Source organism: Vombatus ursinus, unplaced genomic scaffold (genome assembly GCF_900497805.2).
Source record: "Vombatus ursinus unplaced genomic scaffold, bare-nosed wombat genome assembly UNPS02004677.1, whole genome shotgun sequence".
NCBI classification, from domain to species: Eukaryota; Metazoa; Chordata; class Mammalia; order Diprotodontia; family Vombatidae; genus Vombatus; species Vombatus ursinus.
The window spans coordinates 674,811-684,806 of record NW_020944455.1 but is presented as its reverse complement, the minus strand read 5'-3'; the positions used below and the strand labels follow the sequence as shown (position 1 = coordinate 684,806).

Below are 9,996 nucleotides of genomic sequence, written 5' to 3'. Positions count from 1 at the left end.
TGGGTGTGTGTGGGGGGGTGTGTGTGTGTGTGTGTGTGTGTGTGTGTTTGGGGAGGGGGGGGTGTATTTCTGCCTGCTGACGGGAGGCCAGAAGTAGAGTAAGAATAATAAACATCGGTTCAGGCAGACCCACCCTTTCTGCCAAAGCGTATACCCTGGAGAATGGAGGGCTAAGATTGGGTGGAGCAATCCTTAACTTTCTTTCTTCTTGGCTTGAAAATGGATTATGAAATTTAAAACCACTGACAACATAAATGCTTATAATTGTTTTCTTTTTCTTTTCTCTTTCTTTTTGAGTCAATTGACTTCTCAAGTGCCTGTATCTGGGCCCAGTGTGGATGTCTGAGGGCAGGTGCAGTGGGGTTTAATTGACCTTAGTGATCACAAGCACTTAATGAGTACCTGCAGCTAGCTATCAGAGGCCCTGCCTGCAGCTAGCTGGCATTCATTCTTCTCCTTGGGTTTAGTCCTTACCTCAGTGTGACCCTGGGCAAGTCACTTCTGGGCTTTTGGCATCAGTTTTCCTCATCTGTAAAATAGGGACAGCATGGTTTGAAATCCTAAGATTTGGGAGAAGAAATAGTGCTGGCATTGGGAATGTGGCAGCCACATTGCTTGTTATCACTGGGCTTCCAGCTTCAGTGACTTTTCTCCTGAGAGTTTACATTTCCCCTTGACTTACTGCTTGTCAGTAGCAGTTGGGCTCAGGTAGTCTGAATGACTTCCAAGTCATTTTGTTGCTTGTGACCGTCTAAGGCTTTATGCAATAGAACTGTGACAAAGAACACCTTCCTGGCATCAGCTGGGTGCCCTCCTGGATTTCTAGGCCGTTGGGTGAGTCCATGCAGTTCACCAAAGGTTAAAGAAAGGCGTGTTGTGTCAGAAGAGGAGGAAAGGAAGGTGGGGGCGAAGGGGGAGAAAATGTGTTTGCTGTAATTGTTTACTTATTAATTAGGTGGTGGCTTTATTTAATACCTGAAGTCTCTAGCCCCAGAAAGGGACAGGTTATGGTATTCACTAGACTAGAAAACGATAAAAATTGCCTGGTGAGAGGCAGCCACTGATTAAGATTATAAACACACACTACTTTGAAGGGAAAGAAGAGGATTCATGTCAACACAGAGTTGAAAGGGACATTGTAGTCCTGTAGTCTAACTCCCTATAAAATGCTATAATCTTGTCTATAATGCTCTTTAACAAAAAAAAAAAACCAAAACGTTCAGTCTCTGCTTGAACTCCCCTAGTGACAGAGAACTCACTATCTTGCAAAGCAGTTTATTTCATTTTTGAGGCCTTCTCATTGTTAGAAAGTTTCTAAGTAAAGCCCTTTTTTGACATTCTAGGTGTTGTATGCTCTCTCAACCTCTCTCCTCCTCCTCTCTCTTCCTCCCCCCTCTCTCTGTCCTTTCCTCCCTCTCCCCTTCTTTCCTGAAACTTGCCAGATCATGTAACCCCAAAATCTATAGATGTGGTTAGAAGAGGCTTAAGAAAAGAATGTGGCCAGATGGGCCAACTTGCTAAAGCCTTTGTCCTTTATGGAGTTTGGATGCGGAAAATAGTGAAGGTAGGAAATGTATTCCAGCCATGAAACCACCCTCCATTTTCTCCTGTCAGCTGGAATGGATGTTAAACACCTGCTCTAGATAGAAGCTAAAGCAAGATGCTTGTCTTATCCAGACCACAGAACTGTTTGTCTTCCCTCTCTGCCCTTCCTTAAAACTCTCCAAGCCAGGCAGCTTTAACATATATATATATATGTGTGTATATATATATATGTATGTATATATGTGTATATATGTATATATATATGTCAATACTAATAGCAGTCTATCTTTGTCTTTTAATGATAAGTTTTGTTTTAATATCACCTTCATTTTTGGATATATCCCTTCTTACTCCCCTAACATCCTTTTTGAAAATTTAATTAATTTTTTTCTATTATCAAACTTTTTTTTTCTCCTTCCCCCTTCTCCAGAAAAAAGAAAAACAAAATCCTTGTAATAATTGAGCATAGTCAAGCAAAACAAATCCCCATATTGACCATGTCCAAAATGTGTGTCTCATTTTCCATATTAATCCATCACTGGTCCTCTGGAATCATGGTTGATCATTACTGTGATCACAGTTAAGTCTTTCAAAATTTTTCAACCCCTTACTGTCCTTTGTAACAAAGCCACGTCTTGCAACAAAGGTAAAAAGGGGGGGGAGAGAGAGAGATTTATCAAGTCTAACCAACACATCTATCACATCAGACAGCACGTGTAATCTCTATACGTTTCCCCCCTTCCCCAGAGAAGGGAGCAAGGTGAATTTTCTCAACTCTTCTTGAGTCCAAGCTTGGTTATTTTAATTATACAGCATTCGGGTTTTTTTTTTGTTTGTTCTTTCCATTCATGTTATTGTCATTGTATATATCATTTTTCCTGACTCAGTATCAGTTCATGTTAATCTTCCCATACTTCTCTGAATATTCTATATAGTCTGCATAGTAATATTCTATTATGTTCATAGACCACAATTTGTTTAGTATTCCCTGATCAGTGGGCATTTACTTTGTTATTGGTTCTTTGCTACCTCAGAGAAGGCTGCTGTGAATATTTTGGTATATGCAAAACACTTTTTTCTGGCTTTGATTTCCTTGGGGTAGAATAAATTATGGTACTTTTTGGATTCAGAACTTTGATTTTATTGGTATATTAAATGTTCTGTGAGGGAACTCCCTGTATCGATGCAAATCAACATCTTTTTACCAACTTATTGTCTTAGAGATTTCCTAGGGCCATTGAATGGTTTAGTGCCAGGATGGGGAACCTTCATCGTTGAGGCCACATGTGGCCCTCTAGGTTCTCAAGTGCAGTCTTTTGACTGAATCCGTCCAAGGGCCGAACTTGAGGACCTAGAGGGCTACATGTGGCCTTGAGGCTGTAATGTTCCCCACCCCTGGTTTAGTGACTTGCCCAGGGTCACATGTACAATGATAGATGTAATACAAGGTAGCCTAGGATTGCACAGCTAGTAAGTGGAAGAGTCAGGATTTGAACCCAGGACATGGAATTAGCCAAAGTTTTTCTACTCTTCCCCTTCAAAAAGTTGAATTCAATTCAGCAAACATTTATTAAGCTTCTATTAAAACTGTATATAAATATATAAAAATATATTTATATAAACATATATAAACATATAAATAAATATATAAAATTTATATAAATATATAAAGTATATAAATATATTTATATAAATATAATATAATATATAAATATATAAATATATTTATAATGTTAAATAAAATAAACAAAAAATAAAACTAGATAAATATTTATATATTATTCACAATTGTATTATAATATAATTATATATTATATTATAATATAATAATATATTAAATATTAAATTTATATTCTATAAAAACAAAAGTTTCTACCCTCAAACATCTGTATATTTTACTGGATGGCAGATAGTCCAATTTGTATAAGAGAAGGCAGTAAAATTCCAGGGTGGGCACCTTATTCCTGGAGGCTTCTTTTCTCCCCCTCACCTTCCCCCACCATGGAACAATCTTTTCAATGTGTGTGTGTGTGTGTGTGTGTGTGTGTGTGAGAGCGAGCGTGCACGTGCACTCGAGTGCACCCATTTTGGCATTTGGTATCTGGCACTGAAAATCACAATTGCTAAAGGTTTTTATGAAATCAGCCATGGAGCTGGAATGGGCAAGTATTCCGAGGAGCCAATAGAACTTGGCACATGGACATTGGTAAAACCAGGCAGCTGTCTTTCTTTCAATCCTGAACCTTAGGGAAATTTTATTTCTACATCTCTTCCCTGATGGAGGCTGATTTTTATGTAACCTGTAGATGAAGTTTCACTCCTCGCAGAGTGTAAGCCTCTCTATGGTGATTTGCTCCCTGTGTTCTATTCCTGATGGCTATTAATTTGCTGTATGGCCTTGGGCAAGTTGTTTCTTTTCTGGGCCTCAGTCTTCAAATCTGTACAAATGAAAGGGTTAGACTAAATTACCTCTATCTAAGGTTCTTTCTAGCTCTGACATTCTGTGTTTCTAAGGCCCCGCCCAGTTCTGACATTCCATGTTCTAAGGGCCCTCCCAGAGATCAAATGAGATAATATTTGTAAAGCACTTAGCATAGTACCTGGCATATAGTAGGTGCCATATAAATGCTAGTTATGAAGATGACAACAGTGTCCCTCCCAGCTCTGACATTCTCTATTCAGAGTCTGTTTCTGCCTTTAGTCATTCCAAATATTTGTTGAGTGACTACAAAAGAGTAAAACCCTGGGCTAAAGCTACCAAGAGAAATAGTACACTTCCTCAGTACATACATATATCTATCTATCTATCTATCTATATATCAGTACACTTCTATCTAGTTGATGCTTGGTGGATGGACAAGCTTATAGAAATTAGGACTCATTTTACAGAAGAAGAAACTGAGGCTCAGGGAGGTGGAAGGACACAGATGTAAAGAGCATTGGTTCTGCAGTGAAAGGAACTGGAATCCTTTATCTCATATGAGATAAGAGTCTGTTAATGAACATTCCTTCTTTCTTTGGGCATATTCTATCCATTTTCCCCTGGTCTCTTTGCTCTAACAAGCTCTCTGTGTCACCTTCTGTGGGGAGCAGGGTAATGAGTAGGATAGGGATAAACACTGGACTTGGGATCTACCGATATAGGCCTGCCCCTTCTCTACAAAGCATGGTCTCAGGGAGACTTGGCTAGAGCAGGGATGCCCACTAAACCGTGCCTAAGGCTGCCCATGGGCCACATACTGACTTAGAAAGCCACAGAGCAACGGTATTTATGTTCTTTTGTATTTCACTTATTTTGTTAAATATTTCCCAATTACATTTGAATCTGGTTCTGGAAACCAATGTTTGGTACCTCTGACCTAGAACCACACAGCCAGGATGGATCAGAGGTGGGACTTGAACCCAGATCTTAACTGACTTGATCCATCAGGGGTACTAGCTAAATGATCCAAAAAATGCCTCCACTCTTGAGAGGCTGGAGATGACTGCCCTCTTGATCTTTCTCTGTCTCTCTGTCCCGCTATTCCTCTATTCCTCTGTTTGTCCCTCTGACCGTCCCTCTGTCTCTCTGGCCATCCCTCTGTCTGTCCCGCTGTCCCTCTGTCCCTCTCTCTGTCCCTCTATCTGTCTGGCCATCTCTCTCTCCCTCTGTCTCTCGGACCATCCCTCTGTCTGTCCCACTATCCTTCTGTCTTTCCCTCTGTCTCTCTGGCCATCCTCTGTCCCTCTGTCTCTCTGGCCGTCTCTCTGTCTCTCTGGCCATCCCTCTGTCCCACTGTCCCTCTGTCTCTCTGGTTGTCCCTATGTCTCTGTCCGTTCCTCTGTCCCTCTGGCTGGCCCTCTGCCTGGATCTCTGTCTGTCCCGCTGTCCTTCTCTCCTTCTCTCTGTCCCTCTGTCTCTCTGGCCATCCCTCTGTCCCTGTCTCTCTCTCTCTGGCCATCCCTCTGTCCATCCTGCTGTCCCTCTGTCCCTCTGTCTCTCTGGTTGTCCCTATGTCTCTGGCCGACCCTCTGTCACTCAGTCTCTGTCCCTCTGTCCATCTGGCTGGCCCTCTGCCTCATTCTCTGTCTGTCCCTCTGTCTCCCCCCCACCCCATCCCTTGCTGAATTCTCCATCTTCCATGCTGTGTTGTGAATGCATGTTGCCTGCTGTTGAACACCACAGATGACATGCTCTGGTATACATTGGTAGGCATTATGTTCTTTACAAGGAAACCACCACAGTTCTGTTGCCTTGGAATTGTGCTACAGCTTTGAAAAGCCTGGGAAGCTGAGTTCTACTCTTTGTTCTGCCACTAACTGTGTGATCTTGGGGCAAGTAACTTCTCTTCTCTTGAGCCTCAGTTTCCTCATCTGGAAAGGGGGTACTGCTATTCCTGCTCTGCCCCCCTCCCCTGGGGGGCTGTGAAGATACAATAGGGGCTATCTAAGGAAGGAGGGCTGTGAAAGACTCCTAGGCCTAGAAGGAGCTGTGATCTCATTGCGAGGCTTCCCTCTATCACAGTCCTGCACAACCTGCGGCCCACCAAAGGATTTCCTGTGCATGTGAAGGATGTTTTCTTCGACATTTTTCGTGGGCCGCCCGAAATCCTTTGGCAGGCCACAGGTTGTGCAGGCCAGCTCTGTCGGCGCAGGTGACACCCCATATACCACTTGGCAAACGGTATCAGAGAGCTGCTATAGTGAAAAATAATTTGCCACGCAGCATCCTGTGTACTAAAGGTGTTCTCCAAACGTAGCTAGCCTGTGTTTGGATGCCAGAGACCTGTACAGTTATCCCTTCCACATTGCAGGGGCTACAGGCACGGTGCCCTTGTGATCTGGAAAATCTCTGTAAAATTTTTTGGCCCCCTGTCCGTACCAGAGAAGAAGTCTGAATCTTTTTTTAATGGGGTATTTTCAGTACCTTATTGTAAAATTTGGGTTGACATTATACAATACTATACATATATTTTATGCATTTCTGAATTTCTAAACTTTTTCTGTGTCATCTACTGGTCTTCACATGTCATCTGTGGCTTCTGCAAAATTCCAAAATTCCCATTTAATTTCTTATGCCAAGCTGTGACGTATTGAAACCATGATGGGGAAAGTGGCAATGTGGAGGGGATAACTGTATTTGAAACCTTTCTGGTTTCTTAGGACCTGCTAAGCCAGGGGTGGGGAACCTGTGGCGTCAAGGCCACACATGGCTTTCTAGGTCCTCGGTATAGCCTTTTGACTGAGTCCAAGTTTCACAGAACAAATCCTTTTATTAAGGGGATTTGTTCTGTGAAGTTGGGATTTGGTCAAAGGGCTGCATTTGAGGACCTAGAGGGCCACGTGTGGTCTCAAGGCCGCAGGATCCCCATGCCTCTTTAGGCCTTACCCACTTCTGATCTAGTCCTTGAAAACCCACGTTCACGTACCTCTGTGCCACAGTGAAGCATCAGAAGAGGAGTGTAAGCAGAGCTAGATGGGGAGGGGGGAGGATTTATGTGCCCCAGAAAAGTCTTGAACATTGCTTATGAAAATAGTGGCTACCAACACAGTGTGTTTAATGTCCGTTGGAGACTTTGAGCCTTAATTGTGCCACGTGTAATTTAACTTATTGCAATATAAATCCAAAACATCACGCATCTAAAGCTGGAAGAGATCTCAGAGGCCATCAAATCCAAACCCCTCATTTTATAGAGGAGGAAACTAAAGCTTATCGAGGGGGAAAGACTTGCCTGGGATCACACATAATACCATAGATCTAGAGTAGTCCAATTTCTTAATTTTACAGAGGAAGAAACTGAGGCCCAAGGAAGTGGCATCTCCCTGCCAGGGTATGATGAAAGGACCTAAAATCTTCCTTCTGATGCCAACTTCTTATGGGACCCTGGGCATAGAAAATCATTTACCCGTTCTGAGACTCAGTCTCAACCTCTAAAAGCCTACAATTTTGTTTTTCTATGAATGACATGGGGCAGCTAGGTGGCCAGGTCTGGAATCAGGAAGACCTGAGTTCAAGTCTGGCCTCAGACACTTATTAGCTGTGTGACCCTGGGCAAGTCACTTCACCCTGTTTACCTCAGTTTCCTCATCTGTGAAATGAGCTGGAGAAGGAAATAGTGAACCACTCCAGGATCTTGGCCAAGAAAACCCCAAGTGGGGTTATGGAGAGTGGGACACAATTGAGCAACAGCAACAACACACATTACGTGTATTCCATCAATGAGCATCATTTGGCAACATGGGTGGCCTCTTCTCTTCTTCCTGGAGCATCCAAAGTTAGTCTGGTCATTGGCCTGATAGGCCTGGCACTCCTGCAGTGACCAGCTGTGAATCCTGCCTCCCTTATATCCTTAGATCCTGGCCTGCATTGGCAACTTTGAACTTGCAGATGATCCAGACTAGTTCTCATTGTCTCCAACTCTCAATCCCTCACGATCTTGATGCTGCCTTGGTTCCCTTGGGACACACCCAGCTGAAATATCAAGGGCTGGCCCCTGAATTCAGCTCCCTCTCCTACCTCCAAGTCATTGATGTCACTAGCCAGCTTCTCCTTGAGCTGTGGGAAAGGGGCGGGGTCCCCAGAAATTCACTGGAGCACAGGCGCAAACCAGACAGATGTTTTTCTTTATTTTCCTTTGCACCAGGGCCCTGATAGGACCAATTGTGCAAGTCCCATGCTGCAAACCATTGGTCACCCTACAGATGGTCTATGGTACCTTGGGTTTCAGTCCTGGTATATTGATTCACTTTGGTTCTCTTGTCCAATGCACCCACGCATCTGGATCTTTCCAATCTTTTTTCAGACCACCATAATAAGTGAGGAACACAGCATGCTCTTCAAGGGATTCTTAAGGTCCTTCATCTTGAAGAAGGCAATTTTCTTAGAGGGCTCTGGGAAAGGTCAGGACTGGCTGTAGTAAATTACATGAATTGCTCATCAGGCATTTCTCCTCACGTTGTGGGCATGCAACAGACTGGATCTGGACACTGAACTGTTCCTTGGCTAGTCCTTCAATTTCTCAGACCCTGGAGAATTTACTGAAGGCAAGCTTCTCTGGATCTGCTGATAGAATATAAGCTCCTTGAGGGTAGGGACTGCGCAGTGTAAGCCATTAATAAATGCTTTTTAATAAGACCCCAAATAAGTAGGTTGACTGAGTTGGTAGGCTTAGTACCTCTTGTATACTTTTTGCCACCACTGGCCTTTCTCCTCCTCCAAGCTTCTACCTGGAAGACATGGCTTATTGGATCATAGATTCAGAGTTGGAGGGTCCTTAGAGGCCATTGGGGCCCAGATAAGGAAGTTGAGGCATAGAGGCCTTAAGCGATTTGCTTAGGGCTACATACCTCGGAGGTGGGGTATGAACCCAGGTCTTCCTACCTCCTAAGCCCAGTGCTCTAAGCTCACTACACCACTCTTGACTCCCTTAGCTTATCCATGTGACTGAGTATTGCCCCCTTCATTGTACCCATACCCCTCTGCCAGTACTCTAAATTGGCTAGCATTGGTCCTAATCCGCACCAACACTCTGTAGATGCATGTTAGGTCTAGACGCACCACGGTCATGGTGTATACCTTTCTAATGCCCATGACTTCCCTTGGGAACTTTAAGCTCACCCAGGCATAACGCCCAGATGGGTAGTCCTCAGTCCTTCCACAGATGTCTAACCCACTGGTAAGTGGGCTATTAAGCTACAGCTTACAAATGTATAGTTATCACTTCCATCATGAGGGTTAGGAGTGCAGTGTCCCTGAGATCTGGAAAATCCCCATAAAATGTTTTGGCCCCCCCTTTAATACCAGAGAAGAAATCTGAAGTACTATGGTATTGAAAGATAAAATGTATTGATATTATACAATACTGTACATACTATACATATATTGTATGCATTTCTGAGTTTCTAAACTTTTTCTATGTCATCTGCTGGCCTTTACGTGTCACCTGTGGCTTCCACAAAACTCCCCCTAAATTCCCATTTAGTTTCTTATGCTAATCCGTAATATATCGAAACCATGATGGGGAAGAGAACTGTAATTCCTAAAATGACTAGAATATAATGGTCACTTGAGGTCCCACTGTCTAGTGCTTACAGGCCATTCTCTGTACTGATGCCTCACTGTTAAGTGGCTACTGTGAGTGTAGGTACAAAGGATTGTGAGACAGTTGGTGGGGCAGGCTTTGGGATCTGGGGCTAGAGAATTGTGACCCCAGCTCTTGGGAGTGCTGCTCCCTGGGATACAGAGGCTTCTCTGACCAAGGTCTTCGCCATCTTGCGGAATCTTGCTACCATTTCTCCTCTGTCTCTCCTGGTCTCTGTGGCATTGATGTATGGCATTTCCCCCCACCTCCAGTCTACCTTTCATCATGGGATCTTAAACCCCACGTGCTCTGTAATGACACCAGATAGCAGAATAACTCTGATGTAGCCAGGAATCTCGAGGCATTTGGGGACAATTTGCGGGACGTATGC

The 9,996-nt window shown here is 43.5% G+C and overlaps 1 protein-coding gene across 1 annotated transcript in view; it reads left to right on the top strand.

Annotated features, from left to right (window-relative positions):
• The window catches only part of OPHN1 (oligophrenin 1), a 273,019-nt gene that overhangs the window by 1,178 nt on the left and 261,845 nt on the right, over positions 1-9,996 (top strand). The gene's annotated exons all lie outside the window — the stretch shown is intronic.